Source organism: Neodiprion virginianus, chromosome 5 (assembly GCF_021901495.1).
Source record: "Neodiprion virginianus isolate iyNeoVirg1 chromosome 5, iyNeoVirg1.1, whole genome shotgun sequence".
In the NCBI taxonomy this organism is placed as follows: domain Eukaryota; kingdom Metazoa; phylum Arthropoda; class Insecta; order Hymenoptera; family Diprionidae; genus Neodiprion; species Neodiprion virginianus.
In genome coordinates, this window is record NC_060881.1 from 17,654,475 (window position 1) to 17,681,004 (window position 26,530).

A 26,530-nucleotide genomic window follows, 5' to 3' on the forward strand; every position below is an offset into this window, starting at 1 on the left:
TAAACACTTTTCGACCCGACTGTACGCTCCGTGCATCCTTAACGTCAAAAAGACGTAGCCGAAGATCCTCGGGACAATTACATCGCGAATCTCGTCATAGTCGCTTTGTTGTCAATTTTGAATTACGAACATCAACACCGCGTGACAATGGAATCCACGAATTCAGGCGTTCAACAAAAATACGATCAACAGTGCAAGTGCGACGTTAGCCGGCGTCGTTTCTCGGTTAAAATGTCGGTCAACGAATCCGTCGAATGGATGTATTTAGCGTGCGAATGGCCTGCCAATCGCCTGTCGAACACGCGAAATATTTACTCACCTATTTCGAGGCGGATAATCAGCACCGATCGTACGCAGAACAACGTTAAACGGTTTAATCTTGTCACGGTGTAAACACGGGCGGCGGTTTGTGACAGTAGAGAATCGCACGCGCAAGTTGCACCGAAGAAAGACAGCTGACTGTTTTGCGACAGGAGGTTTGTTTGCTGCGCAAGTCGGGAGCCGTCGGTAAAGAAGGGAACTTCGCTCTCTCCACGGCCAGCGGTGTCGGTAGCCGGTGTCTGAACTTCGCCTCACCCCAACTTATCGATTTCGTAATATTTACCGGTATTTTTCTTCCCGTTAGATTTCAGCTTTTTCATTTGGAATATTGTCAATTTTCTTACATCAATTCTACGCGTCGAAAAAGATAGTTTGGAATACGCAAAGGAACCGTTTGAAAAAGTTTCCCGCGGCACGTCGCGAAAAATTTCTAGTTCATGGTTATCGTCCAGATCACACTTGTTTTGTAGTTTACTAGAACCGAAAAGTATATTTTTGGGCGGGAAGATGGAAATTAGTTTTTTAGCTACGACCGGAAAATCTAGGTGTTATCATTATTTTTCGTTGTGGTCACTTGTGATACTTGTACTATATTTTCTTGTTACTATTATGATAATTCGATGCTTGTACACTAATAAAATGATGTTAAAGCCTTATTACAGTAACGAAAGGTAGTTAACCAAATATACAGATGTCATTTTCAAAGAATCGAAACATACAGTACCGAGACTAATAGGCTGCTTGTACCGTGCTTCCTTGTAACTCCAACGATATTTAAACAGTAATCGTAATAATTCCCGTTTTACTATAATTTTCTATTTACTGTAACAAACGTATTTTTTTATTTTTATTATCTACGCATTTTTATACTGCTGGAGATTTTTCAACCATTTACACATCCTTTTCTAACATTTGATTCACTGAAATTTTCATCTCTACTTATTTTCTTTCCGATTAATGTATGACGTTGAAGCATATTTCGTTCATTGAGAGAAATTTTTAGATCCGGTTAACGCCCAGTCCTTAACTATTTTCATTATTTACCACAATCGAATAATATAGTTCCAGGTACACTTGGGGACAATGAATCTGAGACGGCTAATTTTTTACACTAGACAGTTACGTTGGCAGCGCAGAGAAACCTACAGCGTCACAGTCGGCCGAGCGATAAACAAACTCAATCTCAATAAACATAACATAACCCATGACCATCGAATCTAACCTTAGAATACCGTGGGGATGATGATTTGTTAGGCTTGTTAGATTGACACGTATTCTAAGGTTAGATTCAACGGTCATGGGTTATGTTATGTTTATTGAGATTGAGTTTGCTTCGCACTCGGCCCACTGTGGCACTGTAGGTTTCTCTATGTTGCCAACCTAACTGTCTGTTTTGTAGCTGTTACCAGCAACTCTAGTATCCGCTATTATTCTTTCTCATTACGATCACCGTTACCATATTTTCTTGTAACTGTTGCAAAAATTGAATGCTTGTGCAACAATAAATTGACGTTAAAGCCTTGTTTAACTAAAAAAGTAGATCAAACCGAACAAGCTGATTTTGCGTTACAATTACCAAAAATGGATCAGCAATAGCGCAAAATGGTTACGTGTACTTCGTCTTTCGTAATTCCAACAATATTCGAACAGTTTTTTTGACGATACCTGTTTTACTGCATTTTTCTAGTTACTATAACAAATGAAATTCTTCTCAGTGTTATAAGTAGTTATAACTGTTCACGAATAACCGTCCACGTTGGTACTTTGAAATATTTTGCAGTATAAGACGATTCAAGAATACTATTTTCTTATTGCTACGCTGCATTTTGTTTTTTTTAGGTAAAATCGCGAGGTCCCGATCGTAAATACACCTCGTTTTCTCAAATGGAACCGCTATATCGCCTATATTGTTGTTCTTGAACATCCAATAAAAACGTGCATAAGAATCTGCCACCATACTTGCACGTCAACTTTTCAGATCTTGAATTATGTAGTTATACATACCCAGCCGCATCCGTGGTACACAATCGGAAAAAAATATTTTATCTAACTTGATTTAGTATCGAAAACAGTTCATTGACGTCTGAGAAATAACGACGCTCCTGAGACACCCGAAACGAACCGAACAACTAAATACAAACAGTTATCCTACAGAGATGAATTGAATTCTGACTGGCGAACGTGTCAAGGCGATCAAAAAAAGCGCGCCTGCGTGATCACCTAACTCAGGCGCAACGAGCTAAGGCTCGTCGTTAATTCTTCAAAAAGCCACGACATAGGTCAGACAAAACATCCCGTCGAGTAAACGACGTCAACTTTACGTAAGAATAACACTTTCAACCAATTCCTGATGAAGCGTATAGGCACGCAAAACCAACGCGTAAACAGATCTTTGAACCGTAAAACGGAATAATACGAACGATGCAAATGACTATGTGTATACGTGTATATACATATATATATATATATATATATATATCTACGTAATTTATACCTATGTGCATCAGAAATATACGTTGCAGAAGTCGTTTATCTCGGCAAGTGAGGAGGAGGCTTCTTATACATCGGCTTGGGTCATAAAAAGTTTATCCCTGTTTTTGTCCTTGTAGGAAATCGGCTTTTATTCGTCCTCCGGTCTGCTTTTCCTCCGATTGTTTTCGTCTTTTTCACAGTAGTTGGTTTCTTGCCAGAAACTATACATACGCGTATAATGCGGTGTATAAGTTTGGATTGGACTGTTGAGGAAAACAATTCTTGTGTTCGTTTTTTCCTTTCTTTTTCTTTCCCTGCACAAGGGTCAAACGTTTGTTTCCGCAAAAAAAAACCATCCTTCTTAGCTCGAGTCTAAAAATTACCTCAAACCATGTAGCTATCTTATATTTAATATTCATGTGTAAAATATCGTACTTTTCATGTCAATGTGAAAAAACTGTATTGGGATAGACCAAAAATCATTTTCAACCGATGAAATATTTAGAAACAATCGTATGCAAAATTTACAATAATTTTTATTCTGCAGTTCATTTAAATATGGTAAATTACAATCTTATATCTTTAATCAACCCATAAAGTTATACGTGGAAATGGAAGGAATTAAAATATCTATCCTTCGAAATTGATTTCAAACTGACAACATGAAAATTTGTTGTACAAAAAAATCAGGCAATTTACGTATAATGAATTTTAAAAAACGCTCACCCTCTCTGGACCAATTCAAACTTTGTAAAATATATTTTTCAGATGATTGGATCAGTATATAGGATGACTTTTTGTAGATCCTTAATTCCAGAGATTTGGACGTTGGCAGCCAACAAAATGTATTCTAAAATCGGCAAAAATCTAATTTCAATCCAGTAACACTAAAAAACTATAAATTATTGAAAAAATAGTTTAAAATAAAAAAGGTTCGGTTTTAAGTAAATTTTGGTGTAATTTTTTCAGATTTCTGATGAACTATTCTTGTTTTTCATTCAAAATTTCAGGGAATACTCCTCTGTTAGAGATAAAAATTGATGCCTATAAATTTCGTTCTGGGGCTGAATTTAAGTTAGAAGCTATGGATTTTTTGACCAATTACTCCCTGTAAAAAAAACCAATAAAAAATAATCATAATTTTAAAGCACATCAGAAACAAAAAATATGTGAATTCGAAAAAAACAAAGTGCGTAATCAAAATTTTTGTTTAGTTAATGATTCCCAAAGATTTTATGGGACGATGTAAAGTCTGAGTTTAAAATGGTGCAGAATTTCCTCAGAATTTTATTTTTAAACGGGGTTTGTCCTTTTTTCTAACTCTCGATTCAAGCTGGCTCATTCATCCTTACAAGAGTTCGACGCCTGTCTTTAGAATGGCAAACGACGAACTGGTATTAAATAAATTCCGTCACGTTTATAATATCGAACACATTTTTTCGCCCGACGATTTTTCTGCTCTGCCTCGGAAGTCAGTCCGAAACATGACAATGGGTTTCGCCATCCTCTCCTCCTCCTCCTCCTACTCCCAACACCTTGTTCTTTCTTTCTTCCTTTTCACATACTCGTTTACCTGAATTGCGAATTCAGATAATAGGACTGCGAGAATACGTCATAAAAAAAGCTACGTTACATGGCAAAGATCGCGCTACCCTTTCCCAACGAATATTATAGAACTCCTTCTATCCACGCAATCTCTCCAAACAGGGAATGAGCAAAACCGAGGGACCGAATAAAATGGCCAGAAGAATTGCCCGTGCTACAGCAATTGTCTGTAATGCAATTTACGGTTCTAGACATAGACAATCTGTTAAGACCTGAAGCTATCTCACACGGAATTGTGTCTACTTTTTGTATGAAAACATGGCTGTGTAACCACACCGAGACCAGACAAGAACCTTATAACTAGAATTTTCTTTTAAATTATGTACGGTCTTTTGGAATATCGAAGAACTGTTATTTTCTTGACTTTACGATTAAAACGAAATAGAGTAAATGACGTTGATTTTCCCTGAAGATTCTTAGCACTTCCAGTGGCCGGAAGTGATTTATAACTTGACGTGTTCTTTGTGTAAAAAAGTGTGGCCTGTAAAAATTAAAAGTTCATTCGTTTATGGATTTATTTTCGGCCACGGATTTGAAAAAATATTTTTGGAAAATGGACTCTACTCAACGTTCCGGGAGCAAAAAATTGTTCTGATGATTCCATTCGAAGCATGGTATTTTTCCCGTCAAAACCCCAGATTTTTAAAATGCCTGTCTAGGAAATTGATTTATTCGAATCAGACTTTTGTCATATCAGACGCATTTTGTAAACTTCTGTATAAATTCATACAACAGATTCTCAATATATAAGACATCTTTTATAAGCTGTCCAGTTGTTGTTAAACTAGGCGCAGCTCTGTTTAGTAACCTATAACAATAATAATTCTATAGCAAAGTTCATTCACAAAAGATGACAAAATAGCCGTTATCTTATCATCTGTTTATAGTCACCCCGTTGGCTATTTTATTGAACTAATTGTTTTGAACTTGCCAATATTTTTCAATTATGAAATTGTATAATTTATGGGTTGAAATGTTATCTTTCATTTTTGTAGACCACCAACGTCTGGCATTGCAGTATGATTGATGTACAAAGTACAGTACGCAGTTGAAACACTGGGAGATGCTTGCAAATCAGTTTAAGATGAGTTTAGATTTTTTCTATTTTTTTTTGTTTTTTTTAAATTCGTAGCAGCCTACATTCGTCAGGTACGAAATATCTTTTTTCTTGGAGTTTCACTTCAAATTGAAATAATTTTTTCAGAAAGTTTTTATTTTATTTTAGATCTTATATTGTCTGCACCACTCAGCACTTGAAAAGTTTTGAATTCACAAGAATTAATGTTTGACAGTTTTTAAAATTCTTGAAAAAATTTCAAATTCTCAACAGACATGATCAAATTAATTATAAGGTGAAATAGAATACAGGGGAAATTTTACAGACATACTATAAAAAGTAGAAAGCAAAATTCATCTGGCATTTTGCATAATTTCAACACAATTATCAAGGAGTCAAAAATTGTTAGGAAAGTGTTTTCTTACACTTCTAAAACATTCGCGTGCCAACTTTTGTTAGGCTTTTAGAACCTTCAAGTCTTCCTGACTCAATTCTAGAATTCAGAAAAAAAATAAGCGTTCATTCCCACGAATGTAATATTTTTGCAATAGCGAAAAAATATGGACAACACTGAGTTCACAATGAGAATCAGGACCGGAAATCGATTGGATCAAAAAAATTTAATATAGACGGTTTTTAGGGCCTTAAAAAAATTCAACCACAAAAGGATTCGCACTGAGAAAAATTTCATTTGTTATAGTAACTAGAAAAATTCATTAAAACAGGTATCGTTAAAAAAAACTTTTTGAATATTGTTGGAATTAGAAAAAACGACGTACGCGTAACCATTTTGCACTATTGTCGATCCTTTTTTCGTAATTGTAACGCAAAATCGGTTCGTTCGGTTTACTCTACTTTTTTAGTTAAACAAGGCTTTAACATCAATTTATTGTTGCACAAGCGTTAAATTTTCGCAACGGTTACAAGAAAATATAGCAACAGTGATCGTAATGAGAAAGAATAGTAACGGATACTAGACTTTTTGGTAACAGCTATAATACTAATTTTCATTTTCTACCCAGAACTATATTTTTCGATTGTGGTAAAAATTGAAAATAATTAAGGACTGAGCGGTAACCGGAACTGAAAATGTCGCAGTGCAAGTATTCATAACCCTTGAATGGTTACATGGAAGAAGCTTTTCCACATCATTTGGAAAAGTTTCAGCTAAATGAAAAATGAGATGGAGATGGCACGATGGAATGCTCCTTATACACGTATGTATGAGTTGTTTTTTTGTTTTTTTTTTTGGTTCTTGCGCATGCGTGCGTGTTCATAGAAGTGAAAAAAATCCAGGACTAATGACGGGGAATATTTCAACTGCTAATCCGTATCCACCGGATCGTTAGCAATTCTAACCAAGTCATCATTCGTTGAAGCTTACGGATCAGCTCAAGACGGAATCTCAAGTCGAGAATCACGCGGCGCAATCGAGGGTTAATTTCTTACATGACCTACTCGAGGAAAAGTGAAGAGGAGAGAGCCGCGGGAAAGTAAGAAAAAGACGATAAATGAAAAGAAAAAAACAGAAACGAGGGGAAGAGAACGCGTATAAACGGTATATAGTATAAATAGCGGAGGAAGAAAAAGGGAAAGGCTGTGAAGCACGCGTTGCATTTGCATTATAAATTATTTCTCGCCCATGATGGAAGTTTCGTGGGGCTGTATTTTAGTACGACGATTTAATTAACATTCCGGATGACGGTTGAAGATATTCCACGGGTCTTGATTACGTATTCTTTGTACGTATAACGGGTCTGGTGGTGGTGATGATGGCGGTGGTGGTGGTCGTGAGGGCCACGTTAAGGCCATAGTCGACTGACGATGAGTGGACGCAATTGACCGTCTATTGTGAACCCGGGGGTACATCTACGATTTCATGCCGGGCGAGTGAACTTTTGCCACAAATTTAACTCACGCGAAAAATGACAGTCACGTTATCCAATCCAATGGAGTTATTGCTCGGGTGAACGTGCCGTAGGCGAAACAGGAGAGAGAGAGAGAGAGAGAGAGAGAGAGAGAGTGAGGAAGAGGGAGAGAAAAAACTTCTCGGCGTTGGATACACGGAGTTGTTAAAATAATGCTACTCTATTTTTCATCCCTTACAAACATTCGAGGAGGCTGGTTGACAAAAAATCTAGACCCTGTAGTGATTTTGTCAAGTAATAATCGCACATTGAACATTTATCGAATTATTTCAGTTTTAAGGTATGAACATCTCTTCGAAAGTAGAAAAAAATTAAGGGGGTATTCTAGTGTAGAGGCATGAATTTGAGGTGTTTTTTGAAGTGCTATAAACAAAAAACAAAAAATATTTTTACCATCCATTTTTTTATCAGGCGTTTATTATTATTTCACGATTACAAAAAAAAAAAACAAGTCAAAAAATACAAAATTGAAAGTGCTATGAGTTGTTGAAGTGGGGGGTACAAAAAAAATGGCGCGCCAATGTTGTCACGATTGCAAGCATTTTCAAAATCAGAAAAAAAAAAAAAAAAAAGATTATTAATCTACATAAATGCAGCTATCGTACTAACTAAAAAAAAGTCGAAAAAAAATTTTTTTTTGCCAAATTACGGCTGTCCGAAAAAATAATACGTTTTTTTTGACTTTTTTGGACGTTTCTGAATTTTTTAAAAATAGTAAAAATTATTATTTAGTTATAATAATAGTTCGTGCGATAGAGACATGTATTGAGAAGATTCTCACCAAATTTCAAGTAAATCGGTTCAATAGAACTTGAGAAATCATGTCAACCGTTTTGAAAAATGTAGTTTTGAGAAAAACGCGTTTAAAGTTTCGAGTAAAATTCGTTCCAGCCGAGCCAGTATTGAAGACGTGTCACTAAAATAGCTATATCTCTGAAAATGATTGAAATTTGACTTGTCCTTTTAAGGACACATTCTTGAAAGGTTAAGCTTTGAAAATATAAAAAAAAAAAAAATCGATTTTTTCAAATTTCTACACTAGAATACCCCCTTAAGCGAAAACGATTTTTTATAGTCACGGAAACAGATTTTTTTTTCCTTTGTCAGTGGTAAATTCAATTTTCACCGTTTCTTGATCATCGGCAATATCGGATGAAATAAATGTGTCACCGTCAATAAATATTTAGAAATAAGCGTCTTGTTAAAATGAGCCATGCAAAAGTGAAATCAAACGAAACTCCCGGATTTTTAGCAACATTGAAGCGATTTGAAACGAAGCATCGGTATCTGTAAGATTTCGTTCGTAATTTCAGTATCGTCTATTTTTGGAATTCTAAACGGATCTTTGTCGCTAATTTGATAAATACGGAACGTACTACTACCGCATGATAAAAGTATTGAAAAGTATCGATTGTTGGACAACGTTTTTATAAATCGGTATTTTCCTTCTCGTACATATTCGGAACCAATCCACCGATTTATTGAGCATACAAAATTTTGACTATTTTTCTCTGGAATTTTATGAATTGGGAATAAATATTTGATCGATAGTTTTATCGTGAGATACTCGTCCACTGATCTGAGCCACGGAGATTTTTCTACAAATGCACGAAAAGACATATCGAAATCATAAACAAGAGCTTCGATATTGATTTTTCATTTCAAATCGTTTTAAAATGGTGAAAAATCCAGTAAATTCGTTTAATCTTACGCTGCGATGATTCGTTTTATTCAGCAGGCTATTCTCAAAAATTCTACGTTCACAAGGTTCGTTATCACGTTGTGGTAAGGCTGAATTATTACTTTTTCAAGATTAAGCTGATATTGATTTTGATAAACAAATGCACAACATTGAATCGAGTATTGCAGAAAAAATCATCTCAGTAAATGTGCGAAATAATAAGTTTCTGTACAAAATAAATGATCATCGAGGAAAATAAAGCGATTTTACAATATATCTTATAATTTTAAAGCGATTTGTAATGAAAAATCGGTACCTCGTCTCAGCTACGGATCGTATTTGTCGAGATGTTAGCCGAAAATTTTGGCAAATACTTCTCCTTCACTCTGAGTACGCCACCGTCGATGCCTCTTGTGAATTCGAAATGACTGGCTGATTGTGAGTGTCGAGCGAGTTCCCGCTTTAAATTGACGGATAACATTTCGTCTGAACAGGCTATCTATCGGCCGATATGAGAGTGACGTGAAGTGGCGTACAGGCCTCTTTCATTTTCCCGTATAACTGCAATTGCTCCTCTATATTCTATACATATATTTTTGTCACGGAAAAGGTCCGCAAAATCTAATAAGTTATGGTCACAATTAAGATGAGTATGAAATTATTGTCTCAATTTCGGACCTAAGAAAAATATCGATAGAAATTTGTATTATAAAGTATGATTCAATTTAATAATGACATTTTTCACTTCTAATGCACATGGTTTTTATAGTTTTTACAGCACTACAAGTACAATATCTAGATTCGTATACGGTAGTAGATTTTTGGCAAAATGTCTATTTTAGACATCTGAAGAAAATTAATGCGTGATCCTTTAATACTCTTCCAAGCAGGTACTTGTTGTTGGTGTTTAATTTTTCGTAAATGAAAGATTTATTTTTTCCTAACATCAAAATATACAAAATTATTTCACTCGTTAACTTTGCATTTTAAGCGTAAATATACGGCCAAACTGCAAAATTAATATGAATTTTTTTACAAAGGACTTACGTGGCAGGGGTTAATTACTAACAGATAGTTACATTTAATATTACACAACAAATTCGCAATTTCCGATAAAAAAGCGTTAAAATGGCGTCTGTAAGGATTTCACAGTTTATTTTGTCTTGCCAGCCATCAGGCACGTTTTTTTTTTTTTCTTTATTGTGGTACGCCTGTAGCGCGTTCAAATTTCCAGTGCAACAGACGAAGCCAGCGCTGCGAGCGGTGTTATTGGAACGACAAACTCCCGACCAGAATATGGCCCACTTTTGTAACGTGGAGATATGTCTCCTCCCCTCTTTCTTCCTGGTTACTATTAATTTGAACTCGGTATTTGTTAATTTCTGGAAACGAAAGTGCGCGAAATAGAACTGAAAATGATGGACACGATGCTTCGCCTATTTTCACTTTCTTTTACACAAAGCATCATTGAATCTCATAGACCCCCTGACATGTAACTTTTGATAACACAACATTTTTTTACAAAAGTACGGATAAATTTCAAAGGGCCAAAAACACAAATTGCAGCTGAAATACGAGAAACGGTTTTTATTTGGCCATATTATGGTTATGCAATTAATCGATCAACTATTTTTCCGGTTAATCGATTAATCATTTTCCCAACTAACGGGTCAATTGGAAAAAAAAAATCAATTCATTGATCACACAGTTTTGGATGAAACGAGTATACGAGTATGTCCTGAGAAGAATGACTGTGCACTATTTTCTTCTCATAGTTAATGTCTGTATTTTGACATCTCACATAAATTTTCTTACTTATACTCAAGTGAAATATAATAAATACAGAAATAACAATACCTAAGCATGCTTTTTTATGAGCTTTAACTGATTTGAAATTTTTTCATGCTTTACTGGAAAGTCAACAGACGTGTTATAATGTAAATCATTCTTCATGTGGAATCAGACGTCAGAACCTTTGTTGTCCAATATTAAGACAAAGTTCAGGAAAAAAAAAAAAAAAAATAGAAGCCCCACACACGAAAGTGGATTGCTTTATAGTACTTTAAGTGTCGTTTATAAGATGCCAAAAAATTATGGATGTCATCAAATAGTATACTGTATAAGGCAAACTAGATCTTGGAATGTGAATCGGAGGTGATCCGAAGACGAATATTGCAAATAAGCTAGATGAGAAGACCGTTGCATTCTTATTGCACACGATTCTTTATATAACAAGAGTATGTTACTTGTTTTTTTCACGAAGCACGAAATTGAGGTTAGGGCCGCACATCGGTCAGATTTGTTCGCGACAGCGCATGCGCGCTGGCCTTTTCGGTATTCTGCGCATGCGCATTCGCAGATTCACTCTACCGTCACATAAACGAACTTTTTTTACGGAAAACACGCATGAAAAAACGCGTAAAACATGTTTGTGTTATATAAAGGTTATTTTCTCCTAATTCGACATCAGTTGTACATAAAAAGTTTCGAAGAAATAATTTTCAGCCCACAAAGTCAACCAAGTACCGAAAAAAAAAAAAAACACAAATCAATTTCCGTGTTTTTATACTTTGTCTTTATGTCCTCACGTATCTTATCATGTAGAATATTTCTTCCTTCGTTTTTGGGTTGATCCTCGGGTCAGAGAGGTCAACGGTCTTAGAAAATGTAAAATTTTGAGATAGCGGTCGAAGTAATTCTCCGACTGCGGGCGGAACCGATGACAAAGCCAAAAGCTACACTTTATGGGTTTGGCCCGGGTTCCCGAGCTGCGTTCTGTTCCTGTTTTAATTTCCGGCATTTCAATTCCAACTTTTTTGCGTTTCAACAACGCGCTGCAAGTAAGCCGACTGTTTTCCAACCGATGCGCGCCGGGAAGGTAGCCAAAGCACAAGGCGTCGTTCAGGTCTCTCGTCTCATCGCCATAGCGACGGGGTCGAACCATCCTCAGGAATAACCCGGAACCTATTCACTCACAGATCAAATAACGAACGATTTCCAACGTGATTCGAGTGATTTTAAACAGTTTGAATTCACCTAATTTCGAGGACCTTAAAACGATTACTAAGTGGATTCAAGTGATTTCAACCGGTTTGAAATGATTAAAAACAGTTTCAACCTAATTTCATGGAGTCTTGAATCATTTTCAAGTGGTTACAAGTGATTTGAAGCAGTTTGAACCGAGCTAAAACAATAAAAAGAAAAAGTGGCTGTCTTAGTGCACAGCCTGTATCGTGTACCGAAACCTGAAATTTAATGGGGATCCTAAAATCTAAATATGTTTTGTAAAATTCTATTTTTAAACAAACAATTATCACTTTTATTTTGGTGTAATTTGAAAGAAGAAACTGAAAAAATGTATATATATCAATCACAAGCATACAGAACTCGGATGATATTTGTTTGTACCAAAATCACACGATTCTAAAACACACAACAAATTTCAGAAGATGTCAATTTTTCTTTTTTAAGATAATAGCACCGAGTGCAATTTCAACTTGACTCAAATCCAAAAGCCGAGACACCATTTTTACTTGCGCATTAAGTTACTCGCTGTTATTGCGCCATCGATCACAATCGCTATCACAATCTCCAGTCATTTTATTAATGCCAAAGATGGTAAAATCGGATGACACAGCATCCCTGATATGCATCATTATCGCACACTGATACAATTCGAATAGCACAAGCTAAGGTATGAAAAATGATAAAGGGTTTTATAATCAAAGCCTTCAAAGGTATTAAACTCTGCTATTTTTGGTCTAATTCTAATTCATGCCAGTATTCCCGAGAAGTGTCGTTTATAAATTTTAATATGACCAACTTTATGCCAAAGATTCATGAATCTAATTCAAAATTCAATTTGATGCAGCCAAAGAAGCTTCTTCCTCACAAGAATACAATATGCAATATTTTTCAAGCTTCATTGCTTTAACAAAAATCTCTCATTTTATGTAGATTTTTCCAGTGATTTCACGATAGCAATTAGTCAGAAAGTACGCTTCAGTCACTTACACTTGAATAAATAACTTACAGCTTTTGAATCAATTTATTTCGCTGTAAAACAAGCTTTGAGGTTATATTTCGCAAATTATGCGATTATTGATTGACATAATAATTTAGCGGCCCTGGCTGAATGTATTCCGTATCATCTAAACAATCACATTACAAAAAATTTCAAATTTAATAGAAGTTTTACGAAAAAATGAAATAATCGCATCACACTGTATTCCGTATTCACTGTATTGTCACAAATATTTTCTGAAACCAACTGATATTTCTTACTCTCCTCTGAATAATTAAGGAAACAATATGCCATAGATGTCCCACAATAAAAATTTTTAATCGCCTTTGTTCGTCATTCGTCTGGACCGATAAGCAACCGTTAAGATTTGCGTAATAGATGGCGCTATTTGATGATGAATTCGCCGGGCAACACCATCTAGAGATCTATTTCATCAAACTGATTAATTGACGTTGCAAAACTTTTATTGCCACCATCTTTTTTCAGCAAAGTTTATTGTTAACTTTTAATATCACAAGTGAGGGCGGCATGTCCTCTCGCCAGTGCTAACTTTGCATTTTCAATTGAAACAAATCACTGGTAATGTTTTCAAGAGAAACTATTGTACAACGACAACTCAACGCCACATTTTGAGGTTAGAAAAATGTTGCATGTGTTGGGTTGAGCACGAAAAAATCATCAAATAGTAATTGTCTCTGGACGCTTTGAGGCCCGGAAGAATGTTGAATCCATTGAAATTAATAAACAGCTTGTGCACGGAAATGATATTTTGACAACTCGAACTAAAGGTCATTGAATGGTTCGTAAGTAAAAATAAATATTATTTTCTTAATAATATTTTCCGCTCTAAAAAATAATTACTTCGACAGTGTAACTAAAACACTCCCATATTGATGTGGAGCACCAACTCAACGCCACGTTTTGAGGTTAGAAACTTCAAACGTACATATTGCATTCAGCGCGAAAAATCGTCATTCCTCTAGCCCTCGTTGCTTTGGACATTTTGAGTTCCAGAAGACTGATAAATCCATGAAAATGGGAAAACATCTTGTGTAATAGTCATTCAAGACTTCACAAGTGAAAATGAATAACCTTTGTTTATTAAATTTTCCATTCTAAAACCGACTACTCTGAGAGAATTACTCGAATATTGTGAAATCGATCACGTGACCCCGTGCAGAAGACACCTTAACTGACCGTATTACACCTATATAACAGCAAATGTAAACATGATGTATCTATTTTGAACTAAGTTGTCCGTACGTACACTTGGGGACAATGAATCTGAGACGGCTAATTTTTTACACTAGACAGTTACGTTGGCAACACAGAGAAACCTACAGCGCCACAGTCGGCCGAGTGCGAAACAAACCCATGATCGTCGAATCTAACCTTAGAATACGTATCAATCCAAGAAGTCATTGTTCCCGCGGTATTCTAAGGTTAGATTCGACGGTCATGGGTTATGTTATGTTTATTGAGATTGAGTCAGTTTCGCGCTCGGCCGACTGTGGCGCTGCAAGTCTCTCTGTATTCCCAACGTAACTGTCTAGTGTAAAAAATTAGCCGTCTCAGATTCCTTGTTCCCAAGTGTACTATATATCCTTACAATTTACATTGCATACATTTCACAATAAAGCTGCATGGTTCTCCCGAAGTCTTTACATTGTGCCACGGTGTACAGTTAGCTTGAAGCTTCCAAACTATTAATGATAAGAGCAGCTCCTTCTACGGTTCAGGGAAATCGAGACAGATAAACGACCGGTACTATCAGAGCAAACGTATTTCAGGGGTGAGAAACCTCCGCAAATGAAATTCGTTACTCGACAAAGAGCAGAAGCGACTTGGCCGGTTGTTCGGCAGACGCGAGTCGTTTATACCTGCTGCTAGTTGGGGTTGGGCCGCGGTGAATGGGGTTGGTGCGTCGGGGTGGAATTCGCCGCTCTCCCGCTCTTCCCGCTTAGCCGAGCTCGCCTGCGCAGACCTCGGAAAACCTTCCATGCCCACCGTCAAGTTTCGAGCCAGCCAAGATCGGCCTCAGTTCATTCTCAAGTCCTGCGTGAGTATCAACGCCGGACGAAACGGTCGCGACGCCCTTCCGCAGGGTTCCGGAAAAGAAAATACTGCGCTTTAAATCGAACGGAACAATTCGACACCAGTCACCAGTGGTAACTGAACCTGTTCCAAGTGCTTCTCTCGTACGATACGCGAGCCGAAATCCTGCCGAATTTAGTCTCTGTGCTGGCAGCTCGGCCTAGGTAGCGATGTCAAAAGCGGGGAATCTCTCATGGACAATGGAGTGAAGTGGTTTACAGATGTGCTTCCCCACGACTTGGAGCTTCGATATTCCGCATCCCCGATTCCCGGCAACAATGTCGTCGAGCACCTGCTCCGGATGATATCCTTCCTAGATCGAATACCCCAGAAACTGTACAATCGACCACTCCTCAAGGTGCTTCTGGCAGTGAGAAGAAGCGTCGTTCCTTGCTAGGACATGACGAAAAAGTGCCTGCCCTTCAATTTTCCCAGCAATATCTGATCGCCGTATCAATCAAAGTGAGTACCCTGATCATCCCAGTTACGTTTTAAAGTTATTAACCCTGCCGATGCTCATAGCGGAGTGATTTCCCTAAGAGCAGCATGCGCCAGTTCGTCTGGAATTGGTCCAAATCTTTATTGAGAAGCATTGTCGAGCTGGAAGGATCTAACGAATTAATCATAGAGTCCGTTTCTTTGTCTTCTGAAAGCAGGAGAGAAGAGAGTGAGAAAGAGAGGAAAAACCACTGACGTTTCGTCGTGTTTCCGATTTCCATTTCCGTCTCTGTATCGCAGCTCTCGGATGATGAACGTGCATATTGTGAAGCCTTGAATACCGCGGAAAGTGGATACGCGAGAGAGATTCTTTAATCAAAAGATTCTAGGGAACAATTGGTATCGAAGATAATTGCAATTGCCTGCAAGGTCGATTTCAGTGAATATAATCTCACACCCCGCACTTAACGACATTGAACTAATTAGAACTTGTACCACGTCCACACTTCTGAATGCACTTGAGATTAGCGAACCAGGGCAATATTTTGCAGCTGGGTATGTTTTTACCGATGATCGGCAAGCGCGCCATAGGCTGATTTTGTTTAGTATATTTCCGACCCAATCTGATAGCCCAGCATTTGTTGAATACGAAAATTAGATCACACCGAAAGAAGTTTCTGGTTGTGATTACTGTACACAGAACTTGATTGTTTTCATTTTTTAGACACAAAATGAAACCGAGTTTTGTTAATCTGACCAGAATATCTGCAGTACGTTTTACTATTTTGTTCATTACGAGAATTTTCAGTACATTTTCACGTAACTATTGAGATAACTTGATATTGGTGCGACGATAAATTGATTTCAAGGCCTTGTGAAAGTAACAAAATATTTCAAACTGTACAAACAAGTGATGCAATGTTTTAAAAACCAAAAAAATGTTGTATATAGTTGCTTGTAGCACATTTTCTTTAAATTTCAACAATATTTAAAGGTGTATAGGTATATTTGAATCGACGGCTGACAAATTGAGTGAATCTTTGGAATTTACCACTGCGTAACCGATAATTCAACTCAATCGGTGTATGTTCTATTCAAAAGTGTGTAAATAGAAACTTAGATATTTTTTCTAATAGAATCGATTCATGGATAGCATTGTTATTAATAATAACTTCGACGATTTCGCTCGGTAAGACAGTTTGCGTTGCCCATGATATCTCAAAAATGACCTCACCGATTTACTTATTTACAAATTTAAAGACAGTACTTTGTACTGTTTATTCTCTTTACGATAATCCGTAGTCTTTTTTTTTCTCCAACAAAACAGCGACTGTTTGAAAATGAAGTTCTATATTTTTCGTCTAAAATTTACAATTTTCTGACTGTGAAGCGAATCGGTTTAGCCATTTCCGAGATAGCAGCGCAAAACATGTCACGGAGTGAAATTGTTGACGTTATTGTTAATATCAATGCTGTCTAATAATTCATTGTAATGAAAAAATACGTAGAACAAGCTTGATGAAACATACTTTTGAAAAAAACAAACCTTAATTAATTAAAATAATTGGTTGTCGAGGTACTATTTCCTGAAACACATCCACATTTGCAATCATCCATGCGTATAACCTACACTGACAGAAATTTTTAGTTTCGGTTACCGCTCAGTCCTTAACTATTTTCATTTTTTACCACAGTCGAAAAATATAGTTTCAGGTAGAAAATGAAAATTAGTTTTGTAGCTGTTACCGGAAAGTCTAGTATACATTACTATTCTTTCTCATTACGATCGCTGTTGCTATATTTTCTTGTGACCGTTTCGAAAATTTAATGCTTGTGCAGCAATAAATTAATGTTAAAGCCTTATTTAACCAAAAAGGTAGAGTAAACCTCAGAAACTGATTTTGCGTCGCAATTACCAAAAGAGGATCGACAATAGCGCAAAATGGTTACGCGTAGCTCGTTTTCCGTAATTCCAACAATATTCAAACAGTTATTTTAACCATACCGGTTTCACTGAATTTTTCCAGTTACTGTAACGAATGAAATTTTTCTCAGTGTACGATACCTATTTTACTAGAATTTCACGCGACGCCAACGAATAGACTTTTTTCTCACGATCAGTGCACGACTGAACTAGCATATTCCATTTTTATCTCCATCGCAATATCGTATTGAGAAAAAAATATCCGACCCTACGAAGCAATTACTTCCGTCTAAGATTATCCAAACTTCATGCCCGAGTTCAATCAAGGCGTCGGTTTTTACATCCGTGTATGTAATGCATAATGCATCAAACGCACAAATAGAAATATAATTAGCATCTCGTGAGCGTCGAGCTTATTGAAATGAGAAAGCGCATACCTCCGACACCCGAAGCGCCGGAGTCGATTAGAAATTCAGTTGTGTTGTACAGACGCGTGGAATTTAATAATCTATCGTCTCGCAGTCAATATTAATACCAAAGAGTTGTTCATCGGCCGATATTCGTGGAATTACGTCGCCAGGCTCGAACGAGATCGTGATAACTAATAAGCATTCGGTATTCACACGGGGCTTCGACCAGCCTTTCGTCCCCCGGGTTCCTTCTCTTTTTTTCAACCGAAAAGAAAAGGGGGCGGTAAATTTATGGCCGGTGCAACGGGAAAATCCTTGCTGATCAATGCGCACCCCAACCCCTGTTTAAATATCACGTATAAGTCGTACATCTTGGGGTCCCGTATACCCAACCATAAAAATGAAAGAAAATCAATCCCCTTGGTATTTATACGTAAAAAACCACACCTTCGATCATATATTTTGGACAGATTCAAAAACTTTCGGTCAAGCTTTGTAGGGTGCAAATATCGACACAGCTACAATTTGAATACGTTGTAGTGTATAGTCAAAACTTTAGCACTTCCTATTGTCGGATGAAGAGTATTGACTAACGAGAAGACAGGGTTTTGTTGATAATTTCAATACCGAGTATGTAAAAAAAGGTTTTTCACTTTTTTGGGTAAATAGTAGGTGTTTTGGATTATTTCCGGAAGTTTTTAAAGTGGGACGAAAGTGAGACCGTAATTGAATCGGTATAAATAATCCGGGGATATTGAATATATTCAAAAAAATCGAGATCTGTGGAATTTTATACCGATTTATCGTCAATTATATGTGTATATTATGAGACTGAAATATCAAACCACAACTTATTCCTTGAAAGTCCTCGAGAATCTACATTACGGTGGATTTCGTGTTCGGAAGAAAAAGATTTTTTACACGAGAACGCATCGGGTCATATTTTTTCGGTCACAGGAAGTGCTAAAAATTCAAAGATGAAGGTTCAATTCGAAAACGTGATAAAACTGATGAATGTTCTCGTTAACGCTGAAGCCTGAAGGCATAAAAAATGAAAGAATTTTATATCTTATTTTACACTGTAACACATCCAAATTGCAGTCGGTTAAAAATTTTTACTCCAAAAAGCTGGTCGACAGTCGTTGGATCGGCACATTCACTCAACAAACGAACATTAAGAAAAGCTACAAATCTAGCGTCAACCGACAGGCGGTATTGACATGATTATAGGATCATATGTAACATTCTTTGAAGACGAGAGGAGTTCGGATAAACGAGTTTCTCGCCATCTGTGAAGACCACCATGGGATGCGGCAAAGAGCGCCGCTTTAAATACTCCCATGTAGTTCTTTGGTCTACGAGTGAAGGCCATTGGCGTGTAAATTTATGGTTGGAATTGCACTTGAAATTTGGTTAATCTTGCGAAGGGTTAAAATTTTCAGATCTCTGATTAACCGGCTCCGTTTTAGAGGTAATATTCAACGGGTGGTTTGACTGCAGAGTTCGAAAAATAGCCAGTTAAGCAGATGCACCCTTCGTCTTGTCACTCGGTGCCCTTCTCCATCATTTTGATTAACGTCAAGGGGGAAATTCTCCCGCCACCCTCGTCGAGACTTCTTCTTATTCCTTCCAGACAATTCTTCTCTCGCAGAAACGGTAACTGGCCACCTTTACGATATTGCTTTTTTTACTTGGAACTATCCGCACGTGCTTCTACGTAGAACGAATCAAATTTATTCCCATCAAGAATCGCCCGCCTCGCGTTTTACCGTATCGAACAAAGTTATCGTCCATTTTTTACCCGGAATAACGATCCTCGATAGAATCGTTCCGAATATTGTACAAAAAATTGATGATCACAACGATGTTCCTGATTTTTTTGATTAGTTATTTGATATTAATTAAGGTACCTGCATCCAACTTTTGATTGTAGCAGTTTTGATAGGATTATTGTGAAATATCCACGAATTTGACTAAACTCCAATATTTGCTCAGTTCTTGTAAATAAGGGGGCTCTTTTTCTACGAGTAGACGAAGACAAGATAAGAATCAAGGTTTCGAATTCAAGATTTATCCTGAAAAATGGCAACTGAGAGCGTAATTTTATTACGAATAGACGTGTATTGACGACTTTTCCTCGTGTGCAGAGTTCAGCTTTCAATCGCTATTGGGCTTCAAACTTATCACATAAACACAAGGAATAAGACAGTTTCACAGACAGCAGGATTTTCAAACTCACTCAAATCTGGTCTACCATTTTACGGGGATAGAATAAAAAGCGTTTTGGTACAAGACTTGCTCTTAGGCGTGCTGGAATGCACCTCGTTAGCTTGTGAATTCAAGGGCTCTTGGTACAATTAACTCACAAATCCTCAAAGTAGTTTGACAAAAACATGTTGAAACTCTGAATTCGAAACGACTCCTGCAACTTCATTAACGTGAGTTTTCACGCACCTTTTAACCGTCTCACGAACTTTATCGTACGCAGCTAAAAAGGCATCGACGTTAAAACTAGAGAACAGATGTGTCTGCACGTTTTTTTGGTAAAATTTCTCTTTCAAATCATCCTTACGATCGTTCGTTATGACACGAACATGTCACGTCGGTTAAGGGGGTATTCTAGTGTAGAGGCATGAATTTGAGGTGTTTTTTGAAGTGCTATAAACAAAAAACAAAAAATGTTTTTACCATCCATTTTTTTATCAGGCGTTTATTATTATTTCACGATTACAAAAAAAAAAAACAAGTCAAAAAATACAAAATTGAAAGTGCTATGAGTTGTTGAAGTGGGGGGTACAAAAAAAATGGCGCGCCAATTTTGTCACGATTGCAAGCATTTTCAAAATCAGAAAAAAAAAAAAGATTATTAATCTACATAAATGCAGCTATCGTACTAACTAAAAAAAAGTCGAAAAAAAATTTTTTTTTGCCAAATTACAGCTGTCCGAAAAAATAATACGTTTTTTTTGACTTTTTTGGACGTTTCTGAATTTTTTAAAAATAGTAAAAATTATTATTTCGTTATAATAATAATTCGTGCGATAGAGACATGTATTGAGAAGATTCTCACCAAATTTCAAGTAAATCGGTTCAATAGAACTTGAGAAATCATGTCAACCGTTTTGAAAAATGTAGTTTTGAGAAAAACGCGTTTAAAGTTTCGAGTAAAATTCGTTCCAGCCGAGCCAGTATTGAAGACGTGTCACTAAAATAGCTATATCTCTGAAAATAATTGAAATTTTGACTTGTCCTTTTAAGGACACATTCTTGAAAGGTTAAGCTTTGAAAATATAAAAAAAAAAAAAATCGTTTTTTTCAAATTTCTACACTAGAATACCCCCTTAAATTGAAAGATTCACGTGGCATGCGAAGCCTATTCGACTTGAGCAGAAAGTCCTAAACTTTGAACGCATTTTCAATTTGGCAAAAACCAATATTTAGACATTGTTTCAGCAAAAACCAAAAAAAAATCGTACTGCCCTGACCCGAAATAGTTGAGGGTAAACACCGTTTACCGACTCTTTCAAAATGTACACTGCTCGCTCGCACATGGTGCTGAAATACGACGATAAACTACGAGACAGCAACTGCTACGAGTTTTTATTGTCTCGAAATGGAGTAAGCCAGCGTAGAACATAATTTATAAGGTATAAAATTCAAGTTTTAGCTTCGGAGTGAACGTGTCTGTAGAATATTCTCTTCACTGTTTATTTTCTATTCGTATGTTACAGTTTTTTCGAGTCACTACACTTTGCGTAATAGCGTTATAACTTATATTTATAAGCTGACAATGCGTGCAAAAAAAACTTCAGCTTAAGAATAAACAGGTCTGCGCAGTTTTACGGTTCTACAAGATTTGTAAGTTGAAATCATCATGTAGTTAAGTACATGTAACAATCTCTTCGTCGGCACTTTGATTGATCTGGTTTTTAGTATTCGGTTTATTCCAATTATTATCATTGCTAATCCTTCTACTTTCTCTAATGATATAGCTATTTTATTCAATATTTCCAATTCGTTTGACAATTTTACCGCCGCAAATCTTTTGCGATATTACTCCAAATATTGCTGTTTCTACTGTAATGACGTTACCTCTAAATTCTAACTATTCTACTATTCTATTATTCTACTATTTCTGAACTTTCGAATAAACTTTAGAAAGTGTTTAGTAGTTTGCAAAATTTGAATACGTTTTCTCTTGAATAATGGTTTAATGAATTTCGTTGATACCTGAACGTGTAAAATATGAATTTTCCATGTTGAAAAATGTTCCGAGATTAGTGTTCCTTATTTTATAAAAAGAATGGCGACTGGTTGAAGTTGAAATTCGATATTTAGTAAAAAAATTTGCTTTGTAAATTTGAAGTAAAACGGTAAAGCCGTTTTTGAAATACCATCAGCACCGTAAAGCATGTCACGGAGTGAAACGCTTGACGTTATTGTCAATAAGAATGCTTTCTATCGATTATTGTTAACGAAAAAATATGCAAATGAGATTCGATCTACATACTTTCGAGCAAAAAACACAACAAACGAATTTAAAAATTGGTTCTGGAGACATAGTTTTCCGAAATCCAGCCACTTTTTTTCCCATTCATACTCTGACACTGCAGTTTTTAACGTTGTAAACTATGACCCGATTAAATTCTACAGTAATTGAAAAAATTTCGTACCAACCGTGATAGCTACCGAATAGTTACCACCTCTTACGATCATCGGCAGTGAAATGAATCGGCATTGGAACTCCACGGTCCGCAGAAGTCACGGAAAATCCATTTCGCTCGTACGTTTTTGTAATCGGTTCGTTTGAACCGCGGCCCTCGTTAAATACATCCGTCATTTCTTACTTTCTTTTTATCTTTCACGAAGATCGGAAATAAGACGACATATATATTTCATGTCGCGTTATCACGCCCGAAAGCAAATAGCTCGGGCCGTTGGGGCTATTTATAAATAAAATCTGGATGACGGCACGCTTGAAATATACATACATATATATATATAAACACACATGCATATTCGAGTCTGTCAGAGACATTCGGATGGTTGGAGAGACGCAGAAGAAGGAAAGTTCGTACCTCCGTAGACATTTCGTTCGGGGCGTCGTCGTTCCTATTTTCAGAGATAGGGATCTCGGCTCGCGGTCTTCGTCATTTCCATTCCGTGGCTAACTGCTTCATCTGTACGCTGAATTGTTCGCCTTGCGTCGTGGTTGCAGCTGTTTCCTCTTATTGCATCCCGCGGCGTTGACAAAATCTCGAGATCCAGCCGCAGCGTCAGTCCCGCTATACATGCCGGATCTTTGGTTGATTTTTTATTTTTTTTTTATTTATTTATTTTATTTTTTTTTCTTGTCGCTTCTCCCCCCCCGTCACCACCAGAAGAGAGGATATCCTATTCGATTAATTCAATCTTCCTCTCCGTGAATTTTTCCCTCTTAATACTGGCACAGAGAAAGAGAGAGAGAGAGAGAGAGAGAGGGAGACAAGAATTTGTATCCCTGGTGGAAATTTGTCTACGTTTTTCCGGAATCTAAGTATGGTTTTGGGAAAGAATAACTAGAATCGGTTAAAATTGACCAGGAATAACGGTGGGAAAAGCTTTGAAGCTTGCGTGCTATGAAAATTGGGTAAAAAAGTAGAGTAGAAAGACGAGAAAAAAATGCAATCGCTTTGATTCGGTGGAATTGAAACAAAATTTTGTCTGACATGAAAAGATCTGTCGCTGTAACGACAAAGTAACAAACTATACACAATTGAGGAGGATTTCGAAGATGTTAATGTGAGTAAATAATCTGATAAAATTGATGAATTGTTTTCTAGCTTCCTGCGAAATTTACCGAAGGAAAAACTTGATCAATTTTATTCAATGAATAAGAATAGAATGAAGAATTAATGAAAATTCATTCGTACCACGTGAATTTAATGAGATTAATATATGTATACTCTGCTATTTTTGGGGTAAGACTCGGGGATAAAATTTTCCAATACACGTTCAGGCTCGTGATTTTGGTCCAGAAAAAACTAGACAATACTTTCCATTGCCACAGAAAATAATAGTTGAATTTTCTACTGCACGTAATAACGGCATAGGAAAATGAAAACTTTGAGGAATTAGAAGGGCGGTGTATAAATTTCATCATACATGTATATACGAGATGCGACTCATCACTCCTGATTATTACAGGTCAATGGCTTTCGGATAGTAGCAACGATGAAAGAGGGTAAAATTACTGGCCATAAATCCGTTTATCGTGCAATTTCACGCCGTCCAATTATAATCAACATATCTTTTTGAGTACTTTTTTAACCGCTTGGAATAAGCTGGGAGTCTTTCACCGTCGGCACAGCAAGAGATAACAGTGTTTCACATGAAACAGTTCATTTGATGGGTACCTCGGTGAGATTCGGTGATATACGGGTGTTTCAAGGAGACTGGCGAACGAAATCGATCATTTTCATTCGTTACACTGGGAGATGGTTGCGAGTTCACGATTTTTCGAATTATTTTACTCGAAAGCGAAATGAGTACCTCAAAAATTCAAAACTAAAACTGTTAATTATAAGCGATATCGGTGCAATTTTGTAATATTAAATACACACATGACAAAAAAAAAAATGATTCAATGGAATTGTAGAAAACAATCTTCGCAATAAAATGAACCATCGGAGAGTAAAATCGAACAATTTTAACTAGATTTTTCATGATTTTAAAGTGTTTTGAAATGAAAAATTAATCATTGAGCGGTGAATGTTTATAATTTCGGTATTTTTATTTTAGTAATTTCATTTTCATTCGATAAATAGCTATGAACTCAGTGAAAAGTATCTATTTTCATCCACCAACTTTTATGTTCAGAAAAATGGTTTTTGTATTTTTTGTTATCCTGTAGTGGGGTTTATACAATAATTTTCATGATTCATGTCTCGTGTGTGAACCTGAAAGAAAAAAATTATAAGGCATAAAAATCAGAGTAAAGATCAGATAAAATTTCGACAATCATTAAATATCAAAAATTATTCGGTCAAATGCGTAAAAACAACCGATAACGATGGTTAGAAAAATGAAGAGGCAACTTATTGTACATTTTTTATTGTACATGAACCGACTAAATATTCAGTAACAATAAGTAGTTTTCCTTTAATTTGAAGAAACTTCTTATTTCAGATAAGAGGAACTAAATTTTGTCAATTAAACGTATATTTATGAGGCAAAAAATTTCATAAACTTCCTACTAGGTTCGTATACAACTAAAATTTTTTTGCTTCAATCACTTCATTCTTCTGGGTGTACAAATATTTTCTCCGAAAGGTGTGTTTTTCCCGTAACTTCGGTTTAAATACCAACGACTACAAATGCGATTATTGGTCGATGCTGGTTCGTTTTACAAAAATTTTAATCACTGTGCCGATGAATGGCGGCTGGCCAAACAAAGAGAGCTTTTACAATTAGGAAAGAATTGGATCATTCGCCGGTAAAAAACAAACCCGCTCTCAAAATCACCACCATTTCAACAACCCGTCTAGTCTATGGAAGTTCACCCCATTTATGGTGCTAATGGGCGTCGTAAAAATCCTGACGTACAAATGACGTTTGTAATTAACGCCTATTCTTACACTATATGTACTACTCTGTTCATTAACAGCTGGTTGCTTTCGTTCTCATAACTTACGGAGACAATACCAGGATCATTAAATTACTTGTAAAAGCAAAGAAGTAAGCACAAAGCGACTAGCAGACAATTTAACGGATTAATTCGTTATCGTGAAATTCGCAGTTTTGCTTTATTTTACAGACTGCATTTTTTTATTATCGGTTGGCAATTGGTTCTTGAAATTTTTCAACGTAACAACTAATAATACGTACAGTAATGGCATTTTGTAGGTATTTATGCAGCCTGCGGAGAAAGATTGGTGAAGCAGAACGTAAATTAGAAACTAGTTGGCACAATGTGCGAGGGTGTGAGTAAACAGAAGAAGAGAACTGTGAAAAAAATGTTTACCCAACAATGGTGATAGTATACCTTCTTGAAGTTTCTTATTTGTACAGAGACAAAACTACCGATCTTGGATTCGTCTCTCGCAGAAACAAACGAAAGCTGTTGACGGTAATTATTGCTACGGAAGACGGTGAAATTTTAATTTTTGTCAATGTGTTTTACAAGTCTGGAAGTCACTTTGCGCGTGGTAAATTGATACACTGAGAGAAGTTTTTAGTTCCGGTTACCGCTCAGTCCTTGACTATTTTTATTTTTTACCACAATCGAAAAATATAGTTCTAGGTACAAAATGAACGTCAGTTTTGTAACTGTTACCAAAAAGTCTAGTATCCGTTACTATTCTTTCTCATTATTATCACTGTTATTATATCTTCTTGTAACTGTTGCGAAAACTTAATGCTTGTGCAATAATAAATAGATGTTAAGGCCTTATTTAACTAAAAAAGTACAGTAAACCAAACAAACCTATTTTGCGTTGCAATTACCAAAAACGGATCGACAATAGCGCAAAGGGGTTACGTGTACCTCGTTTTTCGTAAATCTATCAATATTCAAACAGTTTTTTTAACGGTACTTG

The 26,530-nt window shown here is 36.4% G+C and overlaps 2 protein-coding genes across 5 annotated transcripts in view; one reads left to right on the forward strand and one right to left on the reverse strand.

Annotated features, from left to right (window-relative positions):
* Window positions 1–2,520, reverse strand: part of LOC124304321 (carboxypeptidase N subunit 2-like) — a 30,019-nt gene extending 27,499 nt beyond the window's left edge. The window contains exon 1 of one of the 3 annotated variants that reach the window (XM_046762357.1): window positions 2,326–2,520. The gene's annotated coding sequence lies outside the window, so the exon portion shown is untranslated. Of the gene's footprint in view, window positions 1–319; window positions 501–2,325 lie in introns of those variants that run through there. The other 2 variants (XM_046762358.1, XM_046762356.1) reach the window with 2 other exon arrangements.
* The window catches only part of LOC124304323 (chondroadherin-like), a 73,992-nt gene that overhangs the window by 8,727 nt on the left and 38,735 nt on the right, over window positions 1–26,530 (forward strand). The window contains exon 1 of one of the 2 annotated variants that reach the window (XM_046762365.1): window positions 15,095–15,644. The exons of the other annotated variant lie outside the window; for it this stretch is intronic. The gene's annotated coding sequence lies outside the window, so the exon portion shown is untranslated. Of the gene's footprint in view, window positions 1–15,094; window positions 15,645–26,530 lie in introns of those variants that run through there. 2 annotated transcript variants of the gene reach the window in all.